Below are 20,058 nucleotides of genomic sequence, written 5' to 3' on the forward strand. Positions count from 1 at the left end.
AACACCATGGCAAGTGAGATAAGCCAGACATAGAAAGACAAATACTTCATGATCTAAATAACCATAATCATAGAGACACAGAGTACAATGGTGATAGACAGGGGTTAGGGAGTGGAGAAGATGGGGAGATGTTGATCAAAGAATACAAACTTATAGTTATTCAAGCTGAGTAAGGTCTGTGGATCTAACATACAGCACAGTGACTATAGTTAATAATGCTGTATTGTATACTTCAAAATTTGCTAAGAAGGTAAATCCTAACTATTCTCACCACACACACGAAAAAGGTAACTATGCGGGGTGATGGACATGTTAACCAGCCTGATTGTGGTGATCATTTCACAAAGTGTACAGATATCAAAACATCAAGTTACATACCTTAAATATATACAATATCTTTCTGTCAATTATACTCCAATAAAGCTAAAAAGAGAATGAATCTAAATAAATATTAACCATATAAAATAGTTTGTAGAAAATAACTATTTATGAATTTGGATGATTTGATTAATTGCTCTGGGCTTTTAGTTTCTGCATCAATAAAATGAGAAGGGACTAAATAATCTCTGAAGTTCCCTTTAATACTTGTATTATTTGATGCCTGCAACCAAGGAGAATGTTTAGTAAATCTGCACAAAATAAATAAGGAGAAGTGCTTTAGAACATGCCAACCCAAAATATACTGCTTTAGCATATTGATTATTTTGAGCTGAAGACATCTGAAAAACAGCAGAGGCAGAAAGAGCACTTGAACCTACTCTTTCTACCAAAAAATAGGTCATAAAATTTCTCATGAGAGGGGCGCCTGGGTGGCTCAGTTGGTTGAGCGTCAAACTTTTTTTTTTTTTTTTTACTTTTTTTATTTGAGCATTCAACTCTTTTTTTTTTTAAGTTTTATTTATTTATTAGAGATGGAGAGAGCACAGGTGCAGCAGGGGCAGAGAGAGAGAGAGGGAGAGACAGAATCGGAAGCAGGCTCCAAGCTGTCAGCACGGAGCCCAACACAGGGCTTGAACTCACAAACCGTGATCACAACCTGAGCTGAAGTCAGATGCTTAACCTACTGAGCCACTCAGGCACCCCTGAGCATTCAACTCTTAATTGAAGTGTCCAACTCTCACCCTGGGGTTATGATCCCAGGGTAGTGGATTGAGCCCATGTCAGGCTCCACACTGCTTAGGATTTGCTCTATCTCTCCCTCACTCCCTCTCTCCTACTCATGTTCTTGCTATCTCTCACTCTAAAATTAAAAAAAAAAAAAAAATTTTTTTTTTTTTTAATTTCTCATGGGAAAAAGGGCCTCCTTGACCAGGAAGAGAACGAACTTTTTTCATTGATTTTTCTCCATTGTTTTTCTATTTTCTATTTCATTTATTGCTCTAGTTTTTATTATTTCATTCTTTCTACTAGCTTTGGGTTTAGTGTGTTCTTCTTCCTCTACTTCTTTAAGTTGTGAATTAGGTTGTTGATTTCAGATCCTTCTTGTCTTTGAATGTAAGTATTTATAGCTATAAATTTCCCCCTTAGCACTATTTTCAATGTGACCCATAGCGATGTTATGTCATGTTTTCATTTTCTTTTTTTTAAACACTGATTTATTTTTTGAGAGACAGAGAGAGACAGAGCACGAGCAGGGGAGAGGCAGAGAGAGAGGGAGACACAGAATCTGAAGCAGGATCCAGACTCTGAGCTGTCAGAACAGAGCCCGATGTGGGGTTCAAACCACGAGATTATGATCTGAGCTGAAGTCACACTGAACCACCCAGTCGCCCCTCATTTTTTTTTAAATGTTTATTTGGTGGGGGGGGAGGGGCAGAGAGAGAGGGAGAGAGAATCCCAAGCAGGATCCCCACAGCCAGCACACAGCCTGACACAGGGCTTCATCCCACGAACCTGTGAGACCATGACCTGAGCCAAAATCAAGAGTCAGACACTTAACTGACAGAGCCATCCAGGCAGCCCCATGTTTTCATTGTCATCTCTAAGTATTTTCTAATTTCCCTGGTGATATCTTTCTCTGATTCATTGATTGTTTAAAAGCATGCTGTTTGGGGCGCCTGGGTGGCTCGGTCGGTTACGCGTCCGACTTCGGCTCAGGTCATGATCTCGCGGTCCGTGAGTTCGAGCCCCGCGTCAGGCTCTGTGCTGACTGCTAAGAGCCTGGAGCCTGTTTCAGATTCTGTGTCTCCCTCTCTCTCTGCCCCTCCCCTGTTCATGCTCTGTCTCTCCCTGTCTCAAAAATAAATAAACGTTAAAAAAAAATTAAAAAAAAATAAAAGCATGCTGTTTAATTTCCATAATTTTGTGAATTTTCGACTTTTCCTTCTGTTATGAATGTCTCTAACTGCATCCCACTGTGGTTGGAGAAGATACTTTGGTACTTACCTTTTTAAATCTCTTGATTTTTAAGTGTGGCCTAACACATGGTCTTTCCTGGAAAATGTCCCGTGTGCACCTGAGCAGAATGTGCACACTGTAGTTACTGGGTGAAGCGTTCTGTACATGTCTGCTGGATCTACTTGGTTTATTGTGTGGTTTAAATCCTCTATTACCTCACTTATCTTTCGTCTGGCTGTTTCATCCATTATTGTGAGAGGGTGTTGAAGTCTCCAGCTATTATTGTAGAACTGTCGATTTTTCGGCAGTTTATTTCTTGAATTAAAAAATTCAACTCTATCCGTTTTTGCTTCTTGTGTTTTGCTGGTCTGTCATTGGGTATGTAAACATTTATAATTGTTATATCTTCCTGCTGTGTTGAATTTCAATTCATATATGGGATTCTTCCTTGACTGTTGTAAACTTTTTTGATTTAAAGTCTATTTTGTCTGGTATTTACACAGCCACCCCTGCTCTCTTTTGGTAACTATTTGCATCGAATATCTTTTTTCCCTCCTAGCTCCTGCAAGCTGTGTGTAAGCTGCTCCAGGAACATATGTCTATCTGGCTACTATGGGGCTGGGAATGGGACAGGGTAGCTGCCACTGTGCTAAGAGCCGAAATTGACCGATTACTCCAGGTAGATGCTATCAGAACTGAATTAAATTGTAGGACATCTGGCTGGTTTCAGAGAATTGCCTGATATGTGGAAAATCCACACATCTGGTAACAAAAGCATTACGTATCAATAGTGAGAGTAAATGAGAAACACACAGGATGAGTGTATTTTACCTATCCATGTGAGTGTTATGGGTTGAATTTTGTCCCCCAAATTCATGTGTTAAAGTCCTAAGCTCCAGTATCTCAAAATGTGACTATATTTTGAAATAGGGAATTTAAAGAGGTAATTAAGGTTAAATGGGGTCGTCAGGATAGACCTTAATCTAATATGAAAAGGAAATTTAAATGCAGACACACACAGAGGAAGGACCAGGTGAAGACACAGGGAGAGGGTGGCCATCTGCAAACCAAGGAGAGAGGCCTCAGATGAAACCAATCTTACCAACACCTTGATCTTAGACTTCCAGCCTCCAGAATTGTGAGGAAATATATTTCTGTGTTTAAGCCACCAAGTCTAGTATTTTGTTCTGGCAGGCCCTAACAAACTAGCACTGTAAGCACAGACCATTTTGAAAATTTGGGAAACAGTCATAGAAAATAGCATAATTATGGCAAAATTCTTTGAGCCTACCAATAAAATTCAACAATATATTGTAAGCTAATAACAGTCTATACTTGCGTGTGATTAAAACTTTTTTCTGATACATTGTTTAGATATTTTATAATTCCATTTCCATATTGTACTGTATTCTATGTAGTGACTTTATCTAAAGAAAATTTAGTGTAGGGGGTGCCTGAGTGGCTCAGCCCGTTAAGCGTCTGACTTCAGTTCAGGTCATGATCTCACAGTTCATGGGTTTGAGCCCCGGGTCGAGCTCTGCGCTGACAGCTCAGAGCCTGGAGCCTGCTTTGGGTCTCTCTCTTCTGCCCCTCCCCACCTCTCAAAAATAAATAAACATTAAAAATTTTTAAACAAAGAAAAGAAAATTTAGTGTATATTCAGAATGGAATATTATTCAGCCATAAAAAAGCAAATGAAGTTCCACCATTTGCAGCAATATGGATTAATCTTGAGGGCATTATGCTAAGCGAAATAAGTCAGACAGAGAAAGATAAATGCCATCTGATCTCACTTTTTGGAGCACCTAGAAACGTTGAGCTCATAGAAACAGAAAATAGAATGGTGGTTGCTGGGCCTGGGCAGTGGGGAAAATGGGGTGATGTCAGTCAAAGGGTACAAACTTTCACAGTTATAAGATGAATAAGTTCTGGGAATCTCATGTATGACATCATGACTATAGTTAACAATACTGTATTGAATACTTGAGATTTGCTAAGAGAGAAGATCTTAAATTTTCTCACCACACACACATACAAAAAGTCAAATATGTGAGGTTGCGGATGTGTTAATTAACTTTATTGTGGTAATCATTTTACAATATACATGTACATGAAATCACATTATATACCTTAAATTTATACAATTATATTTTCGATTATACTTCAGTAAAGCTGGGGACAAAAAGAATGACTTTGTTTTGACCTGTAATGGTCAACATGAATATTTACATTGGATCACTGATAGGAATATTAAAATAAAAAAGATTGGGGTGCCTGGGGCACCCCAGTGACTCGACTGGATAAACGACCAACTCTTGATCTCAGCTCAGGTCATGATCTCACAGTTCGTGAGTTCGAGCCCCGCATCAGGCTCTGTGCTGACAGTGCAGAGCCTGCTTGGGATTCTATCTCTCCCTCTGACCCTCCTCCACTCCCGCTGTCTCTCTCTCAAAATAAATAAATAAATAACTTAAAAAAAAAGATTGGGGTGCTTGGGTGGCTCAGTTGGTTAAGTGTCCAACTCTTGATTGGCTCAGGTCATAATTTCGTGGTTCATGGATTGAGCCCCACGTTGGGCTCTGCATTGATAGCTTGGAGACTGCTTGGGATTCTCTCTTTCCTCTCTCTTTCTGCCCCCATCCCTTGCACACATTTGTGTGTGCATGCATGCTCTCTTTCTCTCTCTCTCAAAATAAATAAATTAACATTTTTTTAATAAAATAAAAAACATTGCCACAAATTGAAAATGGGATCTTTATGGCTCAGGAAGACCTTCGTGGGTGACATGAGAAGGCAAGCACTCTGTCCATTTGGATCCTGAGAAGTAGACACAAAGACAAGGTTAGATGTTCAAGAGCCATATTGGGGAAAATATCTGTGAATGATAGGGGAAAGACAGGTGAGTAAGGAGGGAGAGGCTTCACAATGTCATGCATGTCTGACACCTGGAAAAGGATAAAGGGAAGGAAGGAGAGTTGTAGAGGAGTCTCAGACTACAAGGCAAGCTAAAAAAATCTCCGCCAGGCTGATGGAGACTCTTTGAGCAAGTCCCCTGCTAAAGGAATGTGGTTTCTCATAAGGATGGGCCTTCATTAGTACCTCCATCATGTGCACTGACTGGGAGCAGCCAGGATGGGGGAGAGTGGCCACAGCTCTCATAGAAGCTGCAGGTGAAGGTTTTCAGCCAACTGTGTCCCCCAGTAGGTTCCCTGGAAGACCTGAGTGGAGCATATCCATGGCCATACATACTCAATTTCCTTTGAAGAAACTATAATTGGTGATAGGCTGTTAAGATAATTTATATTATCTTGGGGTACCTGTTAAGCAGTTAAGCATCTGACTCTTGGTTTTAGCTCAGGTCATGATCTTACAGTTCGTGAGTTTGAGCCCCACATCGGGCTCCACGTTGACAGAGTGAGCCTGCTTGGGATTCTCTCTCTCTCCTCTCTTGCCCTTCCCCTGATCATTCTCTCTCCCTCTCTCTCTCTCTTTCTCTCTCTCTCTCTCTCTCTCAAAATAAACTTTTTTTAAAAAGATAAACTTATATCTTCCTTTATGATACTCATTTATTTTCAGGCATATTTATTCAAAATTTGGCCCTCATCATAATTGCAATCATTGCTTTCTATATTCTTTTTATGATCCTTTTTTTTTGGTTATGATCCTTTTTATGGGAAAAATAGATATATAAAAATGCAAATAAAGAGGTAAAAAAAAAAGCATGGTTTTCCTTGAAATGATTTGAGTTTGCATTAACCAACCTCTTTTAAATGCCACAACTACTGCTTCTCGGCCTTTTGGCTTAGATCAAGTGTAGTATCTGTTCTTACAGGTTTAATAAAATGTTGCAACTATTTTTTCTCTACATTTTGTTTATTGAGACACACTAATTAAAAGGCACAAACAGAGGGCATGTTTACATGGACATTATAACAAAACATATACATTAAAAGTGTAGGAATGTGTTGCCTTCCTGCTAAACAGAATGTTCCTAAGTTTTTATATGTACAGAAGTTGTCCTAAATGTCCTAAAGTACAAAAGATAATTTATAAAGTTATTTTACACTAAGTACTATTTTATTTTTTACTATGTAGTTCAACCCCCTCAAACTGTTTTGTATAATGACACACAGATATCTGTCCATGATGTAGGAAGTCTGCCTCAGATGTAAGGTGTTTGATGCTTGAACTGACACAGTGGGGTATAAACTGAAGTCATCCAATTTGATAGTCAGTCCTGCCAACATTCTGCAAGATTAATACAACTAAATTTCATTTCCTTTAACTGCAAGATTAAAAAGGGGGGGGGAACCCCAAAAACATATTGTAACTTAAAAAAAATCACAGCATCTTGGTTTTAGGAACTTTTTTTTTAACACAATGCTTTAAAAACATTAATGTGTGGCTTAATGGTGTAAAGAGTATCTGTTTCCCTAACTTTTGGTTTCTACTTTACATACAGAGATAAAGCATCCTGCTAAGAAATAAGAAGCACATGTCTTAACATGCAGAATCATTCCTGGGTTCCTACAGGGAGTACAGATAAATGCCTCCCTGAATGTGCTCGCTTCGGCAGCACATATACTAAAATGCCTCCCTGAAAACACCACCAAGCTGATACAAGTGTTTTTTCAAAGAAAAAAAAAGTGATGTTCATGTTTACAAAGTGGAACAAATCTGCACAATACTTGATTAAGAAATGGAAGGAGAAATTTAAAAAAAAAAGATACACTCTGCTTGTTCTGAAGGGGCATACTACCTAGTCCTAGCTGGTGGTTAGAATACAAACTGCATACAATTTAATATAAGACATAAACTGCAGTGAGCAACTAACACATCTTTCCCTATCATAGCATCAACAGGTTCTGATTGGGAAAGAGAGAGGAGGGGCATATCACATCCCAGTGCCTCCAGCATCTTCCAATTTAAAGCAATATATTTTGGCTGTTCTAAAGTACTTCTTGGCCCCTGAATAAGAGTCCCATGGCCTCTGTTTGTTAGGGGTCTGCCTGTTCACACACTTGACTTTTCCACTGTCAGTTGAGGCCTTTTCTTACCAAAACAAAATTTGTATATTTTGGTTGTTGTTGTTTTTTTTTAAGTCAACTACAATGCTATGTTCTATCAGGATTAATATGCTGAGTGATATTTACATCTCCAAATATCAGGTCACGATCTCTATTATATGTTGAAAGTAGAATCATAAATTATTATACGCTTTGCATATCAGAGCTGCTATCACCTTTCCCATAAAGAATGCTGCCTGAAATTAACATATTCTCAAAGGTAAAATGCATATTCTCCGAAATGCATTTTATTATGACAATGCATGTATTTACCCATAAAAACAGTAAGCACAGACAATTCTATAGTAGCTCTCACAAATTCTAAATTTGTGGATTTAGGACTTCAGGTTAAAATCAGCCATCCAGCCATCCACCTTGCATGGGGAGAAGAGTTCTGCTAGTGTTTAGAATAAAATGATTTCGGGGCGCCTGGGTGGCGCAGTCGGTTAAGCGTCCGACTTCAGCCAGGTCACGATCTCGCGGTCTGTGAGTTCGAGCCCCGCGTCAGGCTCTGGGCTGATGGCTCGGAGCCTGGAGCCTGTTTCGGATTCTGTGTCTCCCTCTCTCTCTGCCCCTCCCCCGTTCATGCTCTGTCTCTCTCTGTCCCAAAAATAAATAAAAAACGTTGAAAAAAAATTTAAAAAAAAAAAAAAAAAAAAAAAAAAAAAAAAAAAAAGAATAAAATGATTTCTTGGGATTAGAAACAGTAATGCTGTTTTTTTATTTTGAAATGGGTTTTGCTTTTTTATGATTGGTTTTAATTCTGGCATTTCATCTTGCCAGCTACTATCCTGTTTAAGCAATGCTGTCAGCTAAAAGGAATTTCTGATTAAACTAAAGTGGTCCAGTGATAAATTACATATACACCCTGCTTTGAATAATCCCAGCCAAATTGGAGAAAAATGCTACTACACTATTATTAACTAATGTAATGAAATATCCCCATTTCATGGTTTACTTTTTTAAAATTTTTTAATGTTTATTTATTTTTGAGAGAGAGAGACAGAGCACAAGCAGGGGAGGGGCAGAGAGCGAGAGACACAGAATCCAAAGCAGGCTCCAGGCTCTGAGCTGTCGGCACAGAGCCCAACACAGAGTTTGAACTCAGGAACCGTGAGATTGTGACCTGAGCTGAAGTCAGCTGCTTAACCGACTGAGCCACCCAGGTGTCCCCATAGTTTACTCTTTGCTTTAATAAATTAAAAGTAAGTTGCTGGGAAATATTTACTTTAACCCCTTTTTTTAAATTTTATAATGCTGTCTATCAAGGTGGTGATGTGGGTAAGGCTTGGGGTAAGAAAGGCATGCCCTCTACGGGCCTCACTGCTATATTGAGAGGGCCAGCTAATGTCACAGGTGTTGGCAGGTTCACTGGAGACATGATCGTGACAGGGTGGGCTATATTCACTGGAGCAGTGACAGAGGAGAAGGTTGACTGGGGTAGTGAATGTTAAAGGAGAGGTCATGGATAATGGGCTGGTTATAGTTACAGGGTGCCCTCTGTTCGTTGGGCTGGTTATGGTAACTGCACTTGAAACATTTACTGGATGCTTCATGCTCGTTGCTGCTGCCACTGTGATTGGGTTTGACATCGCCCCAGGTGACACGCAGGACATTACATTGAATGGAGCAGTGAGAGTCACAGGTGTCATAGCAGCCACGGAGGTCTGGCACGGGTTGGCAGCTTCTTGCTTGCTTGCTTTGACAGCTTCTTCCCCCAGTTTCAGTGTCCCCACCTGCTTCCCCGGTCATCTATCACATGTTGTTGTTGCCGCTGCTGCTGCTTCTGGCTGCCGGTCTCCACTCATGCATGCATGTTCTACTGACGCCTTCTTCACATGTATTACAGCTGATACCTTGACTCTGCCCGTGTGTCTTTAAGTGGCTGGTGATGTATGCTGCACTCAGAAGCTTCCCACAGACGTTACACCGTACCTTGCCTTCGTGGCGCCCCGTGCGTGTCCGCAGTCTGTCTTTGGTGGCCAAGGCAACAGGGCACGTCTCGAGAAGCCTTTCCCACAGACACTGCCAGTATGGGGTTTGGTGCTGCCTCCTTCGTGAGACCTCACATGAGAAGTCATCGGCCCTTTCTCTTGAAGCGCTGATTGCAAACAGGGCACTCGAAGGGCTTTTGGTCCGAATGGGAGAGCCTGTGCCAGTTGAGGTGGTACACATCCCGGAAGGCCTTCCCACACATCTGGCAGGCATGGTTCTTGACAGGCTTACTGGGTTTCTTGACGGCCGGGGCCACGGCCATAGCTGTGCTCCTGGCACTGCCGCTGGGGTTGGTGCCCGAGGAAGACACAGTGACTGTTGATAGGATGCCAGCAATGGTAGAGACCAACGAAGTTCTGCTGCTGTCCCCAGCGATGGTGGAGATGAGGGGAACCACCGTAGTGGGAGTTTTCTTTGACCGGGACACCAGCTTGATCTCTGTGTGGCAGGACTCATGGTGCCTCAGATGATAGCTGTCCCTGAAAGCTTTACTGCAGTTAGTGCACACGAATGAACTTTGGGGTGTTTCTTTTTTAATCCTGATGGCATCCTTTCATGTTTCTGGTGCCACTTGAGGTTTCTGAGTTATGGAGATTGGAAGCAATGGTTTCTGATCAGGGGGCTCTGCAGCAGGGCTCTGGAGGGGCAGCAAGCCGTTCTGTGCTGCCTGCTCGTGGCGATGGGAGGCTTCATGGGCTGCCATTTTACAATTTCAGATGTCTGTGGCAGCATAAAGTATTTTTACAGAATTGCTGAAGCTCACTCTCACACACGGGTCACACCAGGTCTCTGCTTCTTGAGTGAAATGCTGTAGAATGCCTCGACCACCACGGGAATCACTTTCTCAGGATTCTTAGGATCCCCACATTTCTACATGAAGCCTTCTTTTTTTTATATAGAATTTTTTTAAATGTTTATTTTTGAGAGAGAGAGAGAGCAAGAGCGGAAGAGGGACAAAGGATCTGAAGCGGGCTCTGTGCCGAGAGGCATGAGCCCGATGTGGGGCTCAAACTCACGAACCGTGAGATCATGAGCTGAGCCCAAGTAGGACATTCAACCGACTGAGCCACCCAGGCGCCCCATTACATGAAGTCTTCTAACAGGGGAACTGGGTTTCCCTAACTTGTTCTCTGAGGAAGAGACGAGTAAAATAACAACCATCGCCTGCCTTCAGTTAAGTGATTAAAAAAAAAAAAAGAACTTCTGGGGAGACTTTTGACTAGTATCATCAAACCAAAGCTTTAATTTTATCTCCCATCTCTTTCAACTTTTTTTTTTAAGTTTATTTATTCATTTTTGAGAGGGACAGAGAGAGTGAGCAGGGGAGGGGCAGAGAGAGAGGGAGAGAGACGATCCCAAGCAGGCTCTGCACTGTCAGCGTGGAGCCCAACGTGGGGCTTGAACTCATGAAACATGAGACCGTGACCTGAGCCGAAACATAGAATCAGATGCTTATCCGACTGAGCCACCCAGGCGCCCCCCCCCCCCCATCTTTTTCAACTTTAAGGCTTTTTTAATCCTGTGCAAGCTTTCCTTTTTCTGGGGTTGGCGAAAAACAAAACAGAAATGCTATTTCATCACCCAGGGTGGTAGGTAGGAGGTAACAACGTGAAATCTCCAGTGCCAGAGGGCACAAAAAATTGTACTGAAACAAATTAGCATCAGTGAGTCATACCTTGAATGTCTTGTTAGGAGAATCCATCAAACATCTTAACAGCTGTGGCTTTTGCTTTCCACCAGGTTATCTGGAAAGCAAGCAGGTATTAAATTGTTTTAAAATATAAATTCAATAGTATGCTCTAGGAAAAAAAACAAGAGAATTTAACACTCCCATTTCTCCAGGAAAATCTACTTAAGACTGAAGCTGAGTGAGTCTACTCATACCTTTCCATAGAAAAGACTGAAATAGTCTCTTTACCCATTCAGCTATCATGGGTTCTAAATTATTTTTCCAACAATTTTCACTGCACACATCGCCAAGCCCAGGTTCAAATATTAGCTTTCACACTTCTCCAGCAGGTGGAAAAAAAGATTTTAATTGCTGAAAAAAATTAAATAGAAAACCTAATTAATGAGTTGATCAATAAATGCTTGGCACGTGTTTTATCCAGGAAAAGAATTAACACAAGTATTCCAAAAGATTGTTCATCTAGCTTTCCAAAAATAAGTTATAGGTTTTTCTTTTACATAAAGATCTCAAAAATATGGAACGCTTCTCGAATTTGCATGTTATCCTTGCGCGGAGGGCATGCTAATCTTCTCTGTATCATTCCAATTTTAGTATATATGCTGCTGGAGTGAGCCCTACAACTATTTAATAGAGATGAATACTATTGGATCCCAATTTTAGTAAGCTGGTACATCCCTCTGAAGCATCAAGTCTCTAACTAACATGATTCTAATAGAGCAGCTGAACTGCTTTTCTTATACTCTTATCTTCTATATTCTGGTATTGAACTACCAGGTCAATATGCTATATTATTCATGAAATTGTTATAGTGCAGAGGGCATAAATCTTTTTCTCTTATTCAAGTAAGATACCTACTAGTTTTCACAGGAATTCCAAACATAGAATGAGACTATAGCTCATTACGGGTTTATTTCCCTAGAAGAAAAACTGTAATGTTGCTGTTGATTACTTTATAGACCAATGTGTAGATGAATTCCCCCATTTCAAAAATATACATCAATATAATATTATTATTAAAATATACATCGGGGCGCCTGGGTGGCTCAGTCGGATGAGTGTCTGACTTTGGTTCAGGTCATGATCTCATGGTTGAGAGTTCGAGCCCCACGTCAGGCTCTGTGCTGACAGCTCGGAGCCTGGAGCCTGCTTCAGATTCTGTGTCTCCCTCTCTCTCTGCCCCTCCCCTGCTCAGAGTTCTGTCTCGCTCTGTCTCAAAAATAAATACAAACATTTTTAAATAAAGTATACATTAATCCGTTAGTTTTGTCCTTTCTGTACTCTATATTTATTTACTTGTTTTCTCATTTTCCCTGACATAATTATACATAGAGTTCAATAAAAGAAAAGTTTCAGTGTTTGCATTTCTTTTCTGGACTTTATCATTATTCATTTTATTTTGTTATCATTACTGAAAATAACTTTGTTGTATAGAAGAAAGAAGGTCAAAAAAAACCAATATGCTTGTTCCAGGTGTCAAATACACTAGATTCACCACTGGAAGGCTATACTCTGGGGTAGGTTATTTCCTCAGCCTGGCAATCCCAGACTCAAATATTAGGTCCACCAGCCTCAAAATATTAATTTCAAAAAAATTAATTTACAAATTGGCTTTGCTTAGGTCATGTCACAGAATAATTCAGAGATCTTTCACATAAGTAGCATATTAGGAATTTACTTTTGTTTACAATCAAACAAAGGTAAAAAAAAGATTTTAAAAAAAGATGATAAAACAGGAAGAAAAATGATAGTCTAGGAATAGGGGTTCTGTTTTCTTTCACTGAAGTCTCTGATTGACTGGAAGTTACCCTTGAGAGCCCATCATGGAGTCTGCCCTAGAGCATGCTACTGGGTCCCAGGGAAAACAATTTCAGTTGCTTGCAGACTCTTTTGAACAGTGGTTCTCCAAAGTTAGCAGGTTCTAGGAGAGCTTGTTAAAACACTGAGTGCTGTACTGATTCCTTAGGTTTGAGGTGAGGCTGGAGAATTTGCATGTCTAACAGCTTCCCAGATACTCTTCCTCTGGGAACCACACTTTGAAACCATTGCTCTGGAAAGCCATGAGAGTCTTAGCTATAGTGTATCACGTCTGCCTTTGCTCTCCTGTTGACAGCTCTATCTAGTTAAACCAAAAGTGCATCATTTTCTTCATCAGAAATTCTAGTTACCCCCTTTTGGTTACTGTCAGCTCTCAAAGGAACAGAGGTGTACATAAGGGCTGCTTTTTGACACAGTATTCTTAGTTGGCTTTAACCTTGAGATAATGGCTGCATAGCAACACTTAAACACCTATATATCAGACAATGGGGAAAGACAAAAAGATCAATGCAATCATGAATATCATAAGAAATATTTAGAACCCACTTTTACATTCAATTCTTTAGTCAGCCTAGAACTATCCAATTTGGGTCATGGTTAAATTATGTATCACAGATTTTTGTTCAAGAACTTGCAGTTAGGTGAAACAAAAAAATCCTTGTATAAACCAGTGACATGCAGCGTCTCAGACCATTCCTGGTAATTTATCATCCTAATAAAATAAAGAAACTGGTGGGTTTGTTTTTGAGTATTTGGAATCTAACTGATCACTGATGTGTGTTGGGTTCGCTGAAAGCCAACACTGGGATGGAATTTTGCCTATAGGGCATTTATTAGGGATGAACACTTGGGAGGTAGATAGGAGTAGGATTAAGCAGAAGGTGAAAACAAATGGTCATGCAGACCTTGCAAATCCTTGGCCAAACCACAGGGAGCTCTGGGGCATATAGGACTCATCAAACTTAACCTTCTTTGGGCCAAAATGGCCAGGCCTTTATACCCCTGCAAGATCGGTTAGATGTTGACCATGAAGTGACTTCTGGAGCTAAGGCAAACCTTGGCAGCTGAGAGTAAATCCTGTTCACCAGAATCATGCCCAAATTACACCCTGCATTTTGATGAGGTAAACACAGGGAGAAATGTCCCAGGGATTCTCATTAAGTAGACAAATGTGCAGTTTAAGGTAACTTGAAGGTATCAGTTGCTGCTTTGATTTAGTTGGTCTGATTATTGAGGACACATGCCCTGAATGGAGTTAAACAAATCACATAATGGGTTCTATATGACTTTGTGAGAAAATAATAAGATAATAGCTTCCATTATCAGCCCCACATCTCTTTTATATTCTTGATGTCTTCTGGGTTTCTTCAGGGCCCTGGAAGATAACAGTTATAGCAGTTAATTATTGGAAGCCTAGGGTGTAATTAAGGCATGTAGATGTATTGGGACTGATAATATTCTAGAGGGTTCCAGTGTCAATTAATCCAATAGTTGGAAAGTCCAATGGTTAGAAAGTCCAGTGGTTAGAAAGAATTGCAGTCATTCAATTATTTGAGAATGATATTTAGGGATTTTAAAGCTCATTGCCAGATCATGGATCTTGATCCATAGATGATGGGAGAAAGATGTTTATACCAAGGACTATAAAAACTCTCAGCACAAATGATTCCAATCCAAACTCATACACTAAGAGCCTTGACCAAACTTTAACATGGTTCTGAGCAGACTAAGGCCATGTCCCTGGGATGACTGCCCCTCCCCCTACCTTGCATTTCTGAGGGGAAGAGCTCAAGACTGCCAAAAGAACTTGCTATTTGTTTCAGTCAATATCTGATGATAGGCCCCTGACCTTCCTTTCTTAGAGCACTTACTGAAAAGGGCTTACAATCATAAATCCTTCCTCTGCCCCTTTGAGATATATTTGTATTTCCTATGACCAAGAGTGTCTTTCCCAAGGACCAAAAAACCATACCTTTGAAATGTAATAATGAGAAAGGATAGGGTCTTTGCCTCCAGTCTTTTGGGGGAGGGTAGAAGCCTAATTTTGATAGATGCTAGTTAGCAGAAACAGATGGTCTAATCACATTTACGTCGACCAACTCTCTTGCCCTTTTTATGTAATTTTTCACTTCCCTGACTCTGCTTAAGCCTATACTTGCTCCCCCCTCTCTCATCCCTCATACTCCCTTTAATATGCCCTATCATCTCTGCACAAATTGGAATGGACCTCACTTCTTTCCCCTATGGCTGTAGTTACTAAATAAAAGCTGCTTTTACCACTTTATCAAATGTCCAGCTTTGTTTATCTTTGACAATACCCAATGGTATCTTATTGATATATTGATCGTTTGGAGATAGCTTTCTACTTTTGGAAGCCTTCTACTTAGGGAGACCACTTAATGAACCTCAGCATAAGATCTCCAGTGGAACTGGATATCTGGAATCCCAAACACATCATGCTGGTGGTGTGGACTGAATTGTGTCCATCCAAAATGCTTATGTTGAAGCCCTTACCAACAGAACCTCAAACTGTGACTATATTTGCAGGTAGGGTCTTTAAAGAGGTAATTAAGTTAAAATGAGGTCATTAGGGTGGGCCCTAACCCAAGCAACTGATGTCTTCATAAGAAGAGGAAATTTTGATATACAAGAAGATATCAGGGATACTTATGCACAGAGGAAAGACCACATGAAGACACAGACACACAGCGAGAAGGAAGCCATCTGCAAGCCAAGGAGAGAGGTCTCAAAAAAAAAAAAAAAAATCTTGCTGGTACCTTGATCTTGAACTTGTAGCCTTCAGAACTGTGAGAAATAAATTTCTGTTATTTAAGCCACCAGGTCTGTGGTGTTTTGATATGGTAGTCCTAGAAAACTAATACAGCTGGAAAGCATATTTCCACAAGAGTATGCATTGGAACTTAGGAAACCTATTTAAGGTTGAAATTTCCTTTCTAGTATGTTCTAAGGCTGACTTCTATTGGTGTCTCTTCTTATATCTTATGATGGTACATGAGGGAGGAGTATGTCTAGAAATGCTCCTTTTGGAAATGTATCTCATACATGTTGGACATATACTGTGAAAATGGTATTTTGAAAATACCTGACAATATTAGAAATGTACCAGGAGGAATCTGTCATAGTAGGAGTCAAGCCAGGCTTCATGAGAACTTCCTATAAAATTTTCATATGGTGACAGTTTATGAGTATTTTGAGGTAAAGATTGTATTATTATTATTATGCTGGAGTAAAACTTTAAATTAAGGAAGATTATGATTTTTGAAAAATTCAGACTGTTCTCTTATAATAGATCATCTCGTTTTATTTTCTTAGAGTTTGGGGAATGATATTCACAGTGACATTTCTGAAAGTCTCTTCCTCAGTTCCTTAAGTATTTCACCTGTAGAATAGGGTGTTTAAAAATTATTATTAATAGACTATATTAAAGGAATTCCTTATGTTGGAAAAACAAATGTATATATGTATATGTATATATATATATATATATATATATATACAGAAAAGTTTCATATATATATGCATATATATATATATATATATGCATATATATATGCAGAAAAGTTTCAATATGACCAGAAAATTTACAAACTATTATTTAAACATACTCAAAGATTTGCAATTTGGGTAACTGGAGGAGGTCTTTCTATATATTTTTAAAATAGTTCTTAAAGTGGAGATTCCAGGGGCGCCTGGGTGGCTCAGTCGGTTAAGCGTCCGACTTCGGCTCAGGTCATGATCTCGCGGTCTGTGAGTTCGAGCCCCGCATCAGGCTCTGTGCTGACTGCTCAGAGCCTGGAGCGTTTCAGATTCTGTGTCTCCCTCTCTCTCTGACCCTCCCCCGTTCATGCTCTGTCTCTCTCTGTCTAAAATAAATAAATGTTAAAAAAAAAAAATTAAAAAAAAAGTGGAGTTTCCAAAGTTGCTCTATTTTTCAGGTTTTCCTGAGTTATCATATGCTAATGATGGAAAAAGGCAAAGAAAAATCAGGTAAAAGTATTTTTCAACAACAGTTCAATATTGTTTGAACCAATTTGTCCCTGCCATTGTGGGTTATTTCTTACAGCATTTAGTTGTCCTGTTTTTTAAGTTTTCTTTAATCTAGAACAGTTTCTCAAACTTTGTGTTCCATGCCTTTGACATTTATGAAGAGTACAGGTCAGTGATTTTATAAAATGTTCTTCAATGTGAGTTTGTCTGATGTTTCCTCATGGTAAAATTCAGATTATGCACTTTTGGCAAGAATATCACAGACAGGATGTTCTCTTCTCGGAGCATCATGTCATGAGGCATCTGATCTTGATTTGTCTCTTTATTGATGATGTTAACTTTCATTTTTTGGTTAAGGTGATGTTTGTGAAGGTATATTTCCTCCAGCCATTCATAAAAATCTTTGGGGAAAGATACTTGGAGATTACATTAATAGCCTATTACTCAAACATTGCCCAGTGGTGGTATCAGTTGCCAGTAATTGCCTTTTTTTTTTTTTTTTTTTTTTTTTTGAGAGAGAGAGAGAGAGCATGTGAGCAGGGGAGGGGCAAAGGGAGAGGGAGAGAGAGAATCTTAAACAGGCTCCACACCCAGAGCAGAACCCAACAGGGAGCCTCATCTCACTACCCTGAGATCATGGCATGAGCAGAAATCAAGAGACCGAGGCTTAAGCAACTGAGCCAGTCAGGCCCCCCTGTTGCCTGTATTGATGATGAGAAGGAGGAGGAGGAGAGTTCCCAAAAGAGATTTTCTAATTTCATAATTTCTTCTACATTTATTAGTTGATATTTTACTGAAAGTAAGAGCTTCCTCTTACCCTAATTATTTATTCATTCATTCATTTACATCAGTATGAACTCAAATATTCTTACTTTATTTAGTGGGACATAATCCATTATTATTGTTATTTTAATACTCAAATTGCCTCAGATTTGGTTAGTATCACCCTTTTCCACCTGACTCTTAGGCCAAGGTGACATGTTTGCATCATTCTTTGAGCCCATCTTTACTATCTGGCACCCCCCCAAAAAAATTAGTGAAGAAAGGCAACAATTATCATTTTTTAAAGTCTTTTAAAAACAATACTATTGTTTGTGTGAATCTAGTGTTTAAACTTTTGGTAAATGATCTCTATTATGGTTCCATGCAGCCAATGCCATTAGTGATTAGTCATAACTAATAATTGCCTCTAATTCCAAATAATGTTTTTTTTATCATAACATAGGGAGGTGTTCCTAAACATGATACCTTAGAAAGATTAAAGACATGAATGGAAGTTTTAAATACAAAGCTTTCAATTTTCTGTATTAAAATTAAAAATTAAAAACCATCTGAGAAGAAAACACTTTCAATATTTGACAGGCAAAACTTAATATCTTTAATGTATAAACACTCTTTAAAAAATTTTTTTTAATGTTTATTCATTTTTGAGAGACAGAGAGAGACAGAGAATGAGCGGGGAAGGAGCAGAGAGAGAGGGAGACACAGAATCTGAAGCAGGCTCCAGGCTCTGAGCTGTCAGCACAGAGACCGATGCTGGGCTCAAAAACACAAACTGCGAGATCATGACCTGAGCCAAAGTCGGACGTTCAACCGACTGAGCCACCCAGGAGCCCCTATAAATGCTCTTTTAAATCAATAAGATGTAAGCAACAATAGATAAAGAGCAAATATACATTGATGTAATTCATGAGAGAACAAGTAAAAATGGCCAAATAATGTCTCAACTTCATGAGCAAGCAAACTACCTATCATAACAACTGAAACTACCTAAGAGAAAATTTTTGACATATAACCTTGGCAAAGATTCCAGTTAGTGACAATTTATTTTTTCAAGGTAGTCATTTCTCATGGAATTATCAATTACAACAGTTTTACTCTAGGACAATTTGATGGTGTAAAGTAAAAACCTTAGCAGATTTTTGGTTTTACAGTACTAAGTTTAGAGGCCTCTTTTAGGCAACCAACCTGAGCAATGAAAACCTGAGTAAAGTAAAAGTGCCCACAGTGACCCCCAGGCTGAATACAAACAAGCCATTAGGCAACCCACCTCAAAATGTCCATAAACCCTAGCTGACGAAAAAAGGAAAATTCTATTCGTTCCCATACCTCCCATCCTTCCCCTGTTAACTATAGCCCCGCACCACTGCCTCCTGGCAGACAGTCTCTTTGCTGCCCTGCCCACTGCTTCCTTGCAGTGTATTCAATAAACTTCTATCTCCTTTGTTCTGCCTTGGGTGAACTCTTTCATCTCCTGGACGACTGCCTCCACCCGACTGGATTGCCCCACACTAAGTAGGAAAAGTGTTCCCCAGTCAGTTATAATATAGTTAGAAAACAAAATTCAACAGAGTAAATTTTATTTTATTTTTTTTAATTTTTTTTAACGTTTATTTATTTTTGAGACAGAGAGAGACAGAGCATGAATGGGGGGAGGGTCAGAGAGAGAGGGACCACAGAATCGGAAGCAGGCTCCAAGCTGTCAGCATAGAGCCCGACACGGGGCTCGAACCCGTGAACCATGAGATCATGACCTGAGCCGAAGTCGGACACTCAACTGACTGAGCCACCCAGGCGCCCCTCAACAGAGTAAATTTTAAAGATTTTATTTGCTTTATTCAAAGATGCATAAATCGGGCAGCATTCAATCTAGCAGACAGAAAGGAGCTCCAAAGAGCTGTACAGAATGAAAGACTTTTATAGGCAGAAGGGAGCAGAAACAAGGAAGTTATACTAGACAAAAAAAAGGTTGATTATTGCCAGATTGCTTTCCTTTAGGGGGATGGCAGAGCTCTATCAGGCAGATTACCTAACTAGAGCTAATTAGGCACTAATGTAAGATTCCATCTCTGGGAGAGAAGAAACTCTAAGTTAAGTCTCAGTTTGGTGGCATGGGACTTTGCAGAAGTGACTCCACTTTAGGCCTGTTGTCCTGTTTTTACCAGTATCTAACCCTCTAAAGCATTCAGATAAAGGAGACAAAACCTCTTCACATAAAGCCTGTTTGAACATTACAATTTTCACTCAAACTTTCACCTTAATCCTATCAACTCTTACATTTCTATAGTCTCTCAATCTAATTGTAGCCCCTGGTAGGGCTTCACCAACAGTTGTTGATACCACCATGCATGCATCTCCTGTGTCCAG

At 39.7% G+C, this 20,058-nt stretch overlaps 1 non-coding gene and 2 pseudogenes across 1 annotated transcript; 1 reads left to right on the forward strand and 2 right to left on the reverse strand.

Annotated features, from left to right (window-relative positions):
* The first annotated feature begins 6,118 nt into the window (after window positions 1-6,118).
* On the forward strand, window positions 6,119-6,225 carry LOC122238290 (annotated as a pseudogene).
* A 2,442-nt stretch (window positions 6,226-8,667) lies between these two features.
* LOC102964577 lies at window positions 8,668-10,101 on the reverse strand (annotated as a pseudogene).
* A 1,495-nt stretch (window positions 10,102-11,596) lies between these two features.
* Window positions 11,597-11,703, reverse strand: LOC122238185. Its single transcript, XR_006217147.1, has one exon. It is a non-coding gene; the product is annotated as a U6 spliceosomal RNA (small nuclear RNA).
* Window positions 11,704-20,058: the final 8,355 nt, after the last annotated feature.

Source organism: Panthera tigris, chromosome B1 (genome assembly GCF_018350195.1).
Source record: "Panthera tigris isolate Pti1 chromosome B1, P.tigris_Pti1_mat1.1, whole genome shotgun sequence".
Taxonomy (NCBI): Eukaryota; Metazoa; Chordata; class Mammalia; order Carnivora; family Felidae; genus Panthera; species Panthera tigris.